This window comes from Schistocerca gregaria, chromosome 1 (genome assembly GCF_023897955.1).
Source record: "Schistocerca gregaria isolate iqSchGreg1 chromosome 1, iqSchGreg1.2, whole genome shotgun sequence".
Taxonomy (NCBI): domain Eukaryota; kingdom Metazoa; phylum Arthropoda; class Insecta; order Orthoptera; family Acrididae; genus Schistocerca; species Schistocerca gregaria.
In genome coordinates, this window is record NC_064920.1 from 53353771 (window position 1) to 53369439 (window position 15669).

The following is a 15669-nucleotide window of genomic DNA, read 5'->3' on the forward strand; positions in this document are numbered from 1 at the left end:
GCAACTGGTTTCCAAAATTCGTCTTCCTCCTCTGAGGATGGGAAATGACGACCCCTGGTTTACTAGACCATTGCTCTACCACTGAGCTAAAGAGACGCGGCCTAGCGGTACCCTTGCGTACTTCCTCCTTACGGTCGTCTGGATCATCAGCCTTGAGCTGACAACACTTCATATTACCGACTACTATTTGCAGCTATGGCGATCCATTACTGCTTGGCTACACATCTGACACGTAACCGATGTGCTCTCCAAACAACAACCCTTGCATTGCAGAACATGTCTTTCACACATGTCTACAATATCACCTTTACCTTCAAATACAGTTTTCTTGCGACTGACAGAGACGTAGGCAAAGTTAAAAGTTGCTATTTCCATTACATCACGTTAATCAGAAAAACGGTAATTTACATCTGCAGCGGATCAAAATTCCGTTTAGCCCAGCGTGCGGCTAGAACCCTCGACCCTGGGATTAAGAATAACATGCTCTACCGACTGAGCTAGCCCGCTGCCTCGGTGAATACCTGCCGAACTAGCACGTCACACAGTACTCGTTTGGGTTGGGTGGTCCCATACAGAATCTCTCCATGCTGCCTAATGTTTTCCTAAAGTCACACTCGTCAGGTACTTCACATTTATTTCATAATCATTTCTGAGAGGTAAAGGAATTGCATGACAACCTGCAGAGCTATTGGCGTCAAAATTAACACACATACTTGATGTGACTCAAAAGCCGAACGAGTTACTTTCCGACGTTGTTTTAGATGTGCAAGTGCCAGTCAAAACTCGCGGTGACGGCACTCTGCCGACCATTTCGCAAGTATACACCGGTCTTATTGTGTGTGTTTCAAGCACAAGAGCATCTCCAAGCAGAAAATGGTCAACAGAAACATTCAGACGGTTTCGTACTGCTCAATTGCTACATTAAAACGGTATGTTTCTTTTTCAGAACTGGAAAAAAAACCGAGCGAGACAGCATTCGAACCTGTAATCTACAGATCCGAAGTCCGACGCCTTATCCATTCGGCCACACGGTCACTAGCGACCAAGTATAACTTGTATACGACTCATCTCGTAACGCTCACACCCCTGAGGAATAATGTTTTCGTTCCACACAGCCGCTGCCCCTTGCTCTTTCCCACCCAAACCTTACATTCAACCTCTTACGAGACCGACCAAATATGGACTGGGAAACAAGACCACATACATTGTGCATTCGGAATCGAAGGCAGGGCGTCCCTCGCCGCATTTGCTACCATGGCCATTTGCTACTTCTGCAGAAGCGGCGGCGGCATCGACGACGACGACGACGACGACGACGACGACGACGACCGCGAGAGGCTCTGAGATATGTGAGAAATTCATCTGTAAAATGTAATTAAGACTGCCTCGTCCCACCTTATGCTGTACCGCTTTGGCAAATGCTTTATCTGCGCCATTCGCCTTAATCACATCTGAGCGTAATTCTTAATAAAACGCTTGTCGCTAATTGTTCGTCATCACAGATACTGTTTGCTATACGGCCACGACGCGCAACTGATTTCCAAAATTCGTCTTCCTCCTCTGAGGATGGGAACTCACGACCCCTGGTTTACTAGACCAGTGCTCTACCACTGAGCTAAAAAGGCGCGGCCTAGCGGTACTCTTGCGTACTTCCTCCTTACGGTCGTCTGGATCATCAGACTTGAGCTGACAACACTTCATATTACCGACTACTATTTGCAGCTATGGCGATCCATTACTGCTTGGCTACACATCTGACACGTAACCGATGTGCATTCCAAACAACAACACTTGCATTTCAGAACATGTCTTTCACACATGTCTACAATATCACCTTTACCTTCAAATACAGTTTTCTTGCGACTGACAGAGACGTAGGCAAAGTTAAAAGTTGCTATTTCCATTACATCACGTTAATCAGAAAAACGCTAATTTTCATCTGCAGCGGAACAAAATTCCGTTTCGCCCAGCGTGCGGCTCGAACCCTCGACCCTGGGATTAAGAATAACATGCTCTACCGACTGAGCTAGCCGGCTGCCTCGGTGAACACCTGCCGAACTAGCACGTCACACAGTACTCGTTTGGGTTGGGTGGTCCCATACAGAATCTCTCCATGCTGCCTAATGTTTTCCTAACGTCACACTCGTCAGGTACTTCACTTTTATTTCATAATCATTTCTGAGAGGTAAAGGAATTGCATAACAACCTGCAGAGCTAGTGGCGTCAAAATTAACACACATACTTGATGTGACTCAAAAGCCGAACGAGTTACTTTCCGACGTTGTTCTAGATGTGCAAGTGCTAGTCAAAACTCGCGGTGACGGCACTCTGCCGACCATTTCACTAGTTAACACCGGTCTTGTTGTGTGTGTTTCAAGCTCAAGAACATCTCCAAGCAGAAAATGGTCAACAGAAACATGCAGACTGTTTCGTACTGCTCAGTTGCTACATTAAGACGGTATGTTTCTTTTTCAGAACTGGAAAAAAAAACGAGCGTGACAGCATTCGAACCTGTAATCTACAGATACGAAGTCCGACGCCTTATCAATTCGGCCACACGGTCACTAGCGACCAAGTATAACTTGTATACGACTCATCTCGTAACGCTCACACCCCTGAGGAATAATGTTTTCGTTCCACACAGCCGCTGCCCCTTGCTCTTTCCCACCCAAACGTTACATTCAACCTCTTACGAGACCGACCAAATATAGACTGGGAAACAAGACCACACACTTTGTGCATTCGGAATCGAAGGCAGGGCGTCCCTCGCCGCATTTGCTACCATGGCCATTTGCTACTTCTGCAGAAGCGGCGGCGGCGACGACGACGACGACGACGACGACGACGACGACGACGACGACAGCGAGAGGCTCTGAGATATGTGAGAAATTCATCTATAAATTGTAATTCAGACTGCCTCGTCTCACCTTATGCTGTACCGCTTTGGCAAATGCTTTATCCGCGCCATTCGCCTTAATCACATCTGAGCGTAATTCTTAATAAAACGCTTGTCGCTAATTGTTCGTCATCACAGATACTGTTTGCTATACGGCCACGACGCGCAACTGCTTTCCAAAATTCGTCTTCCTCCTCTGAGGATGGTAACTCACGACCCCTGGTTTACTAGACCAGTGCTCTACCACTGAGCTAAAGAGGCGCGGCCTAGCGGTATTCTTGCGTACTTCGTCCTTACGGTCGTCTCGGTCATCAGACATGAGCTGACAACACTTCATATTACCGACTACTATTTGCAGCTATGGCGATCCATTACTGCTTGGCTACACATCTGACACGTAACCGATGTGCTCTCCAAACAACAACATTTGCATTGCAGAACATGTCTTTCACACATGTCTACAAAATCACCTTTACCTTCAAATACAGTTTTCTTGCGACTGACAGAGACGTAGGCAAAGTTAAAAGTTGCTATTTCCATTACATCACGTTAATCAGAAAAACGGTAATTTACATCTGCAGCGGAACAAAATTCGGTTCCGCCCAGCGTGGGGGTCGAACCCTCGACCCTGGGATTAAGAATATCATGCTCTACCGACTGAGCTTGCCGGCTGCCTCGGTGAATACCTGCGGGTTAGCACGTCACACAGTACTCGTTTGGGTTGGGTGGTCCCATACAGAATCTCTCCATGCTGCCTAATGTTTTCCTAACGTGACACTCGTCACGTACTTCACTTTTATTTCATAATCATTTCTGAGAGGTAAAGGAATTGCATGACAACCTGCAGAGCTAGTGGCGTCAAAATTAACACACATACTTGATGTGACTCAAAAGCCGAACGAGTTACTTTCCGACGTTGTTTTAGATGTGCAAGTGCCAGTCAAAACTCGCCGTGACGGCACTCTGGCGACCATTTCGCTAGTTAACACCGGTCTTGTTGTGTGTGTTTCAAGCTCAAGAGCATCTCCAAGCAGAAAATGCTCAACAGAAACATTCAGATTGTTTCGTACTGCTCAATTGCTACATTAAAACGGTATGTTTCTTTTTCAAACTGGAAAAAAACCGAGCGTGACAGCATTCGAAGCAGTAATCTTCAGATCCGAAGTCCGACGCCTTATCCATTTTTTTTTTTTCCTTTGTAATGACCCAGGGCAGGTAGGTGGAGGCGCGTTGGGCAGGGGTCGTATCCCGAGGCCTGGCCACAACGTCTCCTCCTCCCTGCACCGTAGGACAGTGTCACCAATACGTTGTAATTGTCTTTGGTTCGGAGTCTTATGATACTTATATGTGAACACGGGACTTATGAAGCGTTGTCTATCCAAACAGTTATTTTGCCTTCCTGCCAAGATTGTACCTAAGAACTAGCGAGAATGTCTTCCTTGTCATGAAGTTAGGTCAGTATGCCCCTATACCGGTTCCATTAATGATTCAGGCGCAGGAGCGATCAATAGAAATTGAAACTTAACCAACTCCCTGCTTTTCGAAAACAATAGTAAGCATATTCGCAAAGTCCCTCTTAAGGTGTGGGAAAGACTTTTGCGTCCAGTACTCATGAAGCATGTAACCAGTAAACGAAATAAAATCGGTAATACCATGATCATCAACCACTGCAAAAATGTAACGGCCAAGAAGCCACATAACTGTGTTGTTCTTGGTCCGGGGATAAAAAACCTGTCCGGCCAGCAGAGAATATCAATCTTAAATGCCGATTCGGAGCTCCTGGTGAGTAAAGCCAATTGTTGGCGCAGCCAGTGCCACATGCGATGACGGTCAGCGCAGGTAAATCGGTGTTGGAGTGTATCAACACAACCACACGTTTGACAAAGCGGAGAGACACATAAACCTATACGATGAAGGCGTTCGTTCGTAAGAATCAGCTGATTAATTACCTTATACCATAGGGAGGCAACAGTTGCTGAATGAACGGGTAAGCTAATATTCGTCCATATGTTACGCCAATTAAAACTGGGATAATGCAAAACAATCAGGTTGGAAGAAGAAGACCGGGGCCATTTGTCAAGCAGGGTTAGCGTAGTAATAACAGGACGACGTTGTAAATGGAGATCTAGGTAACTAATCTCAATGTAGAAGTCCCGAACATGCCGTAGCTTCGCATTTAGAGGCCCAACGTTAATGGGCGGTGACAAGCTCGCAGGACGAACGACATGGAATAATCGCGAAGTAACAGTCGGGGACTCAGATAATAAAAGATGGAGGGTTCGCTTAACATAAAGGGCAGCAGCCTTGACACGGACATCGGTGAACGACAAGCCGCCCTCAAGACGCGGCTTCGTAAGAACATCACGACGTAATTTAAAAATATGCCCCCGCCAAATATATCTGTTAATAAGCTGGACCATTTTTGCACCCTGCATTCGGGGAAGCGGAAACAACTGAGCAACGTAATATACTTTACATAAAACATAAATGTCTAATACACGCTTTTTCCTGCAGTAGCGGTATCGAACGCCATGAGTGTTCTAATAAAACACCTTGCAGCTTGGAAATGGCCACTTGCCAATTTTTTTCAGCCATCCGAAGAGGACAACGTTCAAAATAGATACCTAAATGTGTATGGTGTTCAACAGCTGTAACCCACGGAACAACCACACGTTCAAAGCCCCGCAAATTCAGGAGCTTGCTTGTACGGGGATTGATACGAGAACCTGAGGCCGCAGAAAATTTATCGAGTTCCATTTTCAACTGCGGCACTTCTGTGGTGGAACGAAGCAAAACAACCAAATCATCAGCATAAGCTGTTGCCGTCTGGGTAACCCCAGAGATCGTAAGACCACGAAGTGTCGAGTTGAGACGTGTGAGGAGTGGTTGAAGGGAGAGAGCATAAAGGGTCATGGATAAAGGACTACCTTGCGGGAAGCCACGTTGAATATCAATGACCTTTGTTAGCTGGCCATTAATGTCAATCTTAGCAGAAATGCCAGTCGTCATATTCTTAAGTACCAGCAGCGCCTGTTCATTAAAACCGAGCCGGCGCAGCAGAAGCTCTAAAAATGAATGGGACACACGATCAAAAGCCTTACTAACATCAACAAATAAAAGCGCACAGGAAATATTGGTGACAGCGACAATCGACACGACATCACGATACCCCGCCAGAGACGTCAATATGGAGCGCCCTGGAAAGCAGCTTTGACAAGGAGGTATCACAGGTGTAAGCAAAAGGGATAGACGTGCATTAACAGCCCTAGCGGCCGTCTTATAGTCAAAATTTAAAAGGGTTAAAGGACGAAAGTCACTAGCTGTCTTCAAACCAGCAAATTTAGGTATCAGGACAACCGTACCTCTCTTGAAATCGGCTGGAATTGTGCCACCATTCAAGATTTCATTCACAATATCCGTAAAAACAGGCCCTATAATAGGCCAAAAGCGAATAAAAAACTCCTTAGGTAGGCCATCAGGACCAGGAGATTTGTGAGATGCTGAACAAGCAATGAAAGCTGAAATTTCGTCTGCAGTAAAACGAGCTAAAAATTTCGCATTATGGTCCTCTGTTAAAACTGATGGGATAGCAGTTAAAATCTCGTCAACATCAATCGGATCAGAATCAGCCGCAGTATATAACGTCTCATAGTAGCAGGTAATTTCATGGGTTATTTGATTCTGTAAGGTAAGCCGGCGACCATCAGCTGCCATAAGGCCGTCAATCAATACACGTCGACGGTTCTTATGGTGACGAAACAGATGGTACATAGAAGTCATTTCATGTGCTAACGTGGACGGTGGTTTAGATTTAATCTTCAATCCTTCCATCTGAAGCCGCTTAATACTAAGAAGCTTGGCCTTAATTTTCCGAATCTCAGAAAGGTGGGCACATGTCATTGTAGAATTATCATAAAGTTCGCGAAGCACCGAATAGTAATACTCAAAAGTCAGTTTCTGATCTCGCGCTCTATTACAACTGTAGGACATTAAAGTGCGACGTAGTTTTGGCTTCACACAGTGGATCCACCAGTGAAGCTTAGACGGATAGTATCGCAGAGAACGTAAACAAATGTCCCACGCCGTCTGTATTAGAGGTTCGATGTCAGGGTCATCGAGCAAGGAGACATTTAATTTCCACAGCGGCCTATAAAGTTTAAGAGGTTGACGCTCCAAATTAATTATAACAGCAAGGGCACAATGATCCGTAAAACTGGCTGGAATAACATCTACATCTAAAACAGAAACACTAAGGGGATCAGAAATATACAATCGGTCAAGTCGACTACTTGAGGTGGGAGTAAAAAATGTCAATTTAACTAAGGTGGGGTGTTTAACCTCCCACGCATCGCGTAGTCGTAATTGACGTACAAGAGAATGTAGCTCGAAACAATAATTAAAATGAGGGGATTGGTCTTTAGCTTGTAACACACAATTAAAGTCGCCGCCCAATATCAAGGTCGCAGGATTTTTTCGTAAAAGGTAAATCAGATCCTCTTTATAAAAACGAGACCTTTCCTGCCGCTTGCTAAAACCAGAGGGGGCGTAAATGTTAACCAAGGTCGTGTCAAATAACCGACAACCAATGCCCCGTCCCGAGTCTAAAAGCTCAATTTCGGTAACGGGGATACCGTCACGAATTAGGAAAGCAGTACCTGCAGAAAACTCAGGTGCAAAATTTATAATAGTGCGAAAACCAGGAACAAACAGGTGTGCAACGGAGACTTCCTGCAGGAAAACAATATCAGCTGCAGAGTCATAAATAAACTGCTGCAGAGACGCTAACTTCAGAGAAGTTTGAATGCTATTTATATTTAAGGTAATAAACGTGTACGCCAGCAACATCTACCAAAAATGGGAAATGAACCCAAATTACACCACACTAGAAGCAACTACATCCATATCATCAACATCAGACATCGCAGAGGGTGATTGTCCAGAATCAACGGAATCAGAGTCGTCCTTCGCATGCTTATGTTTCTTCCGCACCGTGTGGAGATTGGGGGGCACTTTCACCCGACGACGTATCTGATGTAGACCAGATTCAAGAGCAGGCGGAGTGGGGGGTTCGAGATCAGGCACGTCAACCAAAGCGTCCGAAGGATTAGCAGGGCGAGAGGAGTCAGAAGGAGTAACCATCAAGGGGAAAACTGCATCAGGAACATCGGCACCGGTTTCAGAATGTGTAGGTTTTGGAAGTGTAGGAGGTGGTAAGATAGGTTTGGAGTCTGCTGATGCGGAGCGCGCAGGTCTAGGAGCGGTTTTCCGACAAACAGCCGTCTCCACCGAAGTGTCGTCAACATGTTGTGATGCCTGTGGCGGTGGGGATGTCAACAACACCTCGACCGAATATTGTGGCTCTTGCGCCGACGGCATGGCAGCAAGTTTGACGTCATCAAGCAAAGCAGGAGACACAGCGGGAACAGAATCCGAAACAGGCATGGGAGATTCTGGAATTCTCTCATGAGATTCGCAAACCGGCTGCGAAACAGCAGCTTCGTCATCAGTGCTACCGGTATCACTAGCACGACGGCGTTTGTTGTTGGAAACAGACGGAATCGGTATAGGAGCAGCCGATACGTCTGGGCGAGTAGGTAGCGGAGGAAAACCTGCATCAGGGGAGGGTGACACCTGTTGTGAAGAAGCTACTGCAGGAGGCATATAGGAAACAGTGGAGGAAGCTGCTGGCACACGATCGGCAACCGTTAATGTGCGGCGCTGTGCTAGGCCATTTTTAAGCACAAATACCCGCTTAGGGCAATTAGCTCGAACATGACCATGTTCATTACATAGGAAACATGTACCAAGCTGCCCCTCATAAGTAAGATGTACACGATAACCACATACAATCAGATGGGACGGTATATTAGACTTAATATGCATTTCAACTGATCTGACACCATTATAACATTGCAGCTTATGTTGTGCAGACCGACGTTCATTTCGAATTGACCGAACAGTACCATAACCAAACAAAGCTTCCTTAAGATAGCTGTTGTCAACTTCAGGGGGTAAATTATAAACCCGAACTGTGGTATACGTAATTTCAGCATTTGAGACAGTAACACTGCTAACAGAACCATCCCTATGACGGAACGACACTTTCTCACCATGTTTAAGTAATATCTTATCCAGCAAAACCGGGTTCAACAATTTCACAAAAAAGCAGTATAATTCTGTATCAAAATACGCCGTATGTACCTGGTCCGATGTAATGCCAATCGTGTCCACAATCCATTCGTGAATTTCCAACGATGTCGGTTGGACATTCCTGGTAGCCTTGTTAAACTGAAAACTGAGAGTACACTTCCGCGGAAACAACCGGGAAGCCATAATACTTAATTAATGCGGCAAAAGCCGCAATACAACGCAAGACACAAGACAAACACTAAGGCAAAGAAACAACGAAAAACAGAAGGCAAAGAAACGTCACACACAGAAGGTAAATATTCACAACCCGAGGGTAAAGGCAAGATCGAATACACGGCACGTCCGATCGCTGTCGCGTCTCAAGGGGAACTATATCCATTCGGCCACACGGTCACTAGCGACCAAGTATAACTTGTATACGACTCATCTCGTAACGCTCACACCCCTGAGGAATAGTGTTTTCGTTCCACACAGCCGCTGCCCCTTGCTCTTTCCCACCCAAACGTTACATTCAACCTCTTACGAGACCGACCAAATATAGACTGGGAAACAAGACCACACACTTTGTGCATTCGGAATCGAAGGCAGGGCGTCCCTCGCCGCATTTGCTACCATGGCCATTTGCTACTTCTGCAGAAGCGGCGGCGGCGACGACGACGACGACGACGACGACGACGACGACGACGACGACGACCGTGAGAGGCTTCGAGATATGTGAGAAATTCATCTATAAAATGTAATTCAGACTGCCTCGTCCCACCTTATGCTGTACCGCTTTGGCAAATGCTTTATCTGCGCCATTCGCCTTAATCACATCTGAGCGTAATTCTTAATAAAACGCTTGTCGCTAATTGTTCGTCATCACAGATACTGTTTGCTATACGGCCACGACGCGCAACTGATTTCCAGAATTCGTCTTCCTCCTCTGAGGATGGGAACTCACGACCCCTGGTTTACTAGACCAGTGCTCTACCACTGAGCTAAAGAGGCGCGACCTAGCGGTACTATTGCGTACTTCGTCCTTACGGTCGTCTGGGTCATCAGACTTGAGCTGACAACACTTCATATTACCGACTTCTATTTGCCGCTATGGCGATCCATTACTGCTTGGCTACACATCTGACACGTAACTGATGTGCTCTCCAAACAACAACACTTGCATTTCAGAACATGTCTTTCACACATGTCTACAAAATCACCTTTACCTTCAAATACAGTTTTCATGCGACTGAAAGAGATGTAGGCAAAGTTAAAAGTTGCTGTTTCCATTACATCACGTTAATCAGAAAAACTATAATTTACATCTGCAGCGGAACTAAATTCGGTTCCGCCCAGCGTGGGGCTCGAACCCCCGACCCTGGGATTAAGAATATCATGCTCTACCGACTGAGCTAGCCGGCTTCCTTGGAGAATACCTGCGGGTTAGCACGTCACACAGTACTCGTTTGGGTTGGGTGGTCCCGTACAGAATCTCTCCATGCTGCCTAATGTTTTCCTAACGTCACACTCGTCACGTACATCACTTTTATTTCATAATCATTTCTGAGAGGTAAAGGAATTGCATGACAACCTGCAGAGCTAGTGGCGTCAAAATTAACACACATACTTGATGTGACTCAAAAGCCGAACGAGTTACTTTCCGACGTTGTTTTAGATGTGTAAGTGCCAGTCAAAACTCGCGGTGACGGCACTCTGCCGACCATTTCGCTAGTTAACACCGCTCTTGTTGTGTGTGTTTCAAGCTCAAGAGCATCTCCAAGCAGAAAATGGTCAACAGAAACATTCAGACGGTTTCGTACTGCTCAATTGCTACATTAAAACGGTATGTTTCTTTTTCAGAACTGGAAAAAAACCGAGCGTGACAGCATTCGAACCTGTAATCTTCAGATCCGAAGTACGACGCCTTATCCATTCGGCCACACGGTCACTAGCGACCAAGTATAACTTGTATACGACTCATCTCGTAACGCTCACACCCCTGAGGAATAGTGTTTTGTTTCCACACAGCCGCTGCCCCTTGCTCTTTCCCACCCAAACCTTACATTCAACCTCTTACGAGACCGACCAAATATAGACTGGGAAACAAGACCACACACTTTGTGCATTCGGAATCGAAGGCAGGGCGTCCCTCGCCGCATTTGCTACCATGGCCATTTTCTACTTCTGCAGAAGCGGCGGCGGCGACGACGACGACGACGACGACGACGACGACAACGACGACGACGACGACCACGAGAGGCTCTGAGATATGTGAGAAATTCATCTATAAAATGTAATTCAGACTGCCTCGTCCCACCTTATGCTGTACCGCTTTGGCAAATGCTTTATCTGCGCCATTCGCCTTAATCACATCTGAGCGTAATTCTTAATAAAACGCTTGTCGCTAATTGTTCGTCATCACAGATACTGTTTGCCATACGGCCACGACGCGCAACTGATTTCCAAAATTCGTCTTCCTCCTCTGAGGTTGGGAACTCACGACCCCTGGTTTACTAGACCAGTGCTCTACCACTGAGCTAAAGAGGCGCGGCCCAGCGGTACTCTTGCGTACTTCGTCCTTACGGTCGTCTGGGTCATGAGACTTGAGCTGACAACACTTCATATTACCGACTACTATTTGCAGCTATGGCGATCCATTACTGCTTGGCTACACATCTGACAGGTAACTGATGTGCTCTCCAAACAACAACACTTGCATTTCAGAACATGTCTTTCACACATGTCTACAAAATCACCTTTACCTTCAAATTCAGTTTTCTTGCGACTGACAGAGACGTAGGCAAAGTTAAAAGTTGCTATTTCCATTACATCACGTTAATCAGAAAAACTATAATTTACATCTGCAGCGGAACTAAATTCGGTTCCGCCCAGCGTGGGGCTCGAACCCCCGACCCTGGGATTAAGAATATCATGCTCTACCGACTGAGCTAGCCGGCTGCCTCGGTCAATACCTGCGGGTTAGCACGTCACACAGTACTCGTTTGGGTTTTGTGGTCCCATACAGAATCTCTCCATGCTGCCTAATGTTTTCCTAACGTCACACTCGTCACGTACTTCACTTTTATTACATAATCATTTCTGAGAGGTAAAGGAATTGCATGGCAACTTGCCGAGCTAGTGGCGTCAAAATTAACACACATACGTGATGTGACTCAAAAGCCGAACGAGTTACTTTCCGACGTTGTTTTAGATGTGCAAGTGCCAGTCAAAACTCGCGGTGACGGCACTCTGCCGACCATTTCGCTAGTTAACACCGGTCTTGTTGTGTGTGTTTCAAGCTCAAGAGCATCTCCAAGCAGAAAATGCTCAACAGAAACATTCAGACGGTTTCGTACTGCTCAATTGCTACATTAAAACGGTATGTTTCTTTTTCAGAACTGGAAAAAAACCGAGCGTCACAGCATTCGAACCTGTAATCTTCAGATCCCAAGTCCGACGCCTTATCCATTCGGCCACACGGTCACTAACGACCAAGTCTAACATGTATACGACTCATCTCGTAACGCTCACACCCCTGAGGAATAGTGTTTTCGTTCCACACAGCCGCTGCCCCTTGCTCTTTCCCACCCAAACGTTACATTCAACCTCTTACGAGACCGACCAAATATAGACTGGGAAACAAGACCACACACTTTGTGCATTCGGAATCGAAGGCAGGGCGTCCCTCGCCGCATTTGCTACCATGGCCATTTGCTACTTCTGCAGAAGCGGCGGCGGCATCGACGACGACGACGACGACGACGACCGCGAGAGGCTCTGAGATATGTGAGAAACTCATCTGTAAAATGTAATTCAGACTGCCTCGTCCCACCTTATGCTGTACCGCTTTGGCAATTGCTTTATCTGCGCCATTCGCCTTAATCACATCTGAGCGTAATTCTTAATAAAACGCTTGTTGCTAATTGTTCGTCATCACAGATACTGTTTGCTATACGGCCACGACGCGCAACTGATTTACAAAATTCGTCTTCCTCCTCTGAGGATGGGATCTCACGGCCCCTGGTTTACTAGACCAGTGCTCTACCACTGAGCTAAAGAGGCGCGGATTAGCGGTACTATTGCGTACTTCATCCTTACGGTCGTCTGGATCATCAGACTTGAGGTGACAACACTTCATATTACCGACTTCAATTTGCCGCTATGGCGATCCATTACTGCTTGGCTACACATCTGACACGTAACCGATGTGCTCTCCAAACAACAACACTTGCATTTCAGAACATGTCTTTCACACATGTCTACAAAATCACCTTTACCTTCAAATACAGTTTTCATGCGACTGACAGAGACGTAGGCAAAGTTAAAAGTTGCTGTTTCCATTACATCACGTTAATCAGAAAAACGGTAATTTACATCTGCAGCGGAACAAAACTCGGTTACGCCCAGCGTGGGGCTCGAACCCTCGAACCTGGGATTAAGAATATCATGCTCTACCGACTGAGCTAGCCGGCTGCCTCGGTGAATACCTGCGGGTTAGCACGTCACACAGTACTCGTTTGGGTTTTGTGGTCCCATACAGAATCTCTCCATGCTGCCTAATGTTTTCCTAACGTCACACTCGTCACGTACTTCACTTTTATTTCATAATCATTTCTGAGAGGTAAAGGAATTGCATTACAACCTGCAGAGCTAGTGTCGTCAAAATTAACACACATACTTGATGTGACTCAAAAGCCGAACGAGTTACTTTCCGACGTTGTTTTAGATGTGCAAGTGCCAGTCAAACCTCGCGGTGACGGCACTCTGCCGACCATTTCGCTAGTTAACACCGGTCTTGTTGTGTGTGTTTCAAGCTCAAGAGCATCTCCAAGCAGAAAATAGTCAACAGAAACATTCAGACGGTTTCGTACTGCTCAATTGCTACATTAAAACGGTATGTTTCTTTTTCAGAACTGGAAAAAACCGAGCATGACAGCATTCGAAACTGCAATCTTCAGATCCGAAGTCCGACGCCTTATCCATTCGGCCACACGGTCACTAGCGACCAAGTATAACTTGTATACGACTCATCTCGTAACGCTCACACCCCTGAGGAATAGTGTTTTCGTTCCACACAGCCGCTGCCCCTTGCTCTTTCCCACCCAAACCTTACATTCAACCTCTTACGAGACCGACCAAATATAGACTGGGAAACAGGACCACACACTTTGTGAATTCGGAGTCGAAGGCAGGGCGTCCCTCGCCGCATTTGCTACCATGGCCATTTGCTACTTCTGCAGAAGCGGCGGCGACGACGACGACGACGACGACGACGACGACGACGACGACGACGACCGAAAGAGGCTCTGAGATATGTGAGAAATTCATCTATAAAATGTAATTCAGACTGCCTCGTCCCACCTTATGCTGTACCGCTTTGGCAAATGCTTTATCTGCGCCATTCGCCTTAATCACATCTGAGCGTAATTCTTAATAAAACGCTTGTCGCTAATTGTTCGTCATCACAGATACTGTTTGCTATACGGCCACGACGCGCAACTGATTTCCAAATTTCGTCTTCCTCCTCTGAGGTTGGGAACTCACGACCTCTGGTTTACTAGACCAGTGCTCTACCACTGAGCTAAAGAGGAGCGACCTAGCGGTACTCTTGCGTACTTCGTCCTTACGGTCGTCTGGGTCATCAGACTTGAGCTGACAACACTTCATATTACCGACTACTATTTGCAGCTATGGCGATCCATTACTGCTTGGCTACACATCTGACACGTAACCGATGTGCTCTCCAAACAACAACACTTGCATTTCAGAACATGTCTTTCACACATGTCTACAAAATCACCTTTACCTTCAAATACAGTTTTCTTGCGACTGACTGCGACGTAGGCAAAGTTAAAAGTTGCTATTTCCATTACATCACGTTAATCAGAAAAACGGTAATTTACATCTGCAGCGGAACAAAATTCCGTTCCGCCCAGCGTGGGGCTCGGACCCTAGACTCTGGGATTAAGAATATCATGCTCTACCGATTGAGCTAGCCTGCTGCCTCGGTGAATACCTGCGGGTTAGCACGTCACACAGTACTCGTTTGGGTTGGGTGGTCCCATACAGAATCTCTCCATGCTGCCTAATGTTTTCCTAACGTCACACTCGTCACGTACTTCACTTTTATTTCATAATCATTTCTGAGAGGTAAAGGAATTGCATGACAACCTGCAGAGCTAGTGGCGTCAAAATTAACACACATACTTGATGTGACTCAAAAGCCGAACGAGTTACTTTCCGACGTTGTTTTAGATGTGCAAGTGCCAGTCAAAACTGGCGGTGACGGCACTCTGCCGACCATTTCGCTAGTTAACACCGGTCTTGTTGTGTGTGTTTCAAGCTCAAGAGTATCTCCAAGCAGAAAATGGTCAACAGAAACATTCAGACGGTTTCGTACTGCTCAATTGCTACATTAAAACGGTATGTTTCTTTTTCAGAACTGGAAAAAAACCGAGCGTGACAGCATTCGAACCTGTAATCTTCAGATCCGAAGTACGACGCCTTATCCATTGGGCCACACGGTCACTCGCGACCAAGTATAACTTGTATACGACTCATCTCGTAACGCTCACACCCCTGAGGAATAGTGTTTTGGTTCCACACAGCCGCTGCCCCTTGCTCTTTCCCACCCAAACCTTACA

General features: G+C 46.2%; 1 non-coding gene across 1 annotated transcript; it reads right to left on the reverse strand.

The window, feature by feature from the left end:
• Positions 1 to 14543: 14543 nt before the first annotated feature.
• On the reverse strand, positions 14544 to 14616 carry Trnat-agu (transfer RNA threonine (anticodon AGU)). Its single transcript has one exon. It is a non-coding gene; the product is annotated as a tRNA-Thr (tRNA).
• Between the last annotated feature and the right edge of the window lie 1053 nt (positions 14617 to 15669).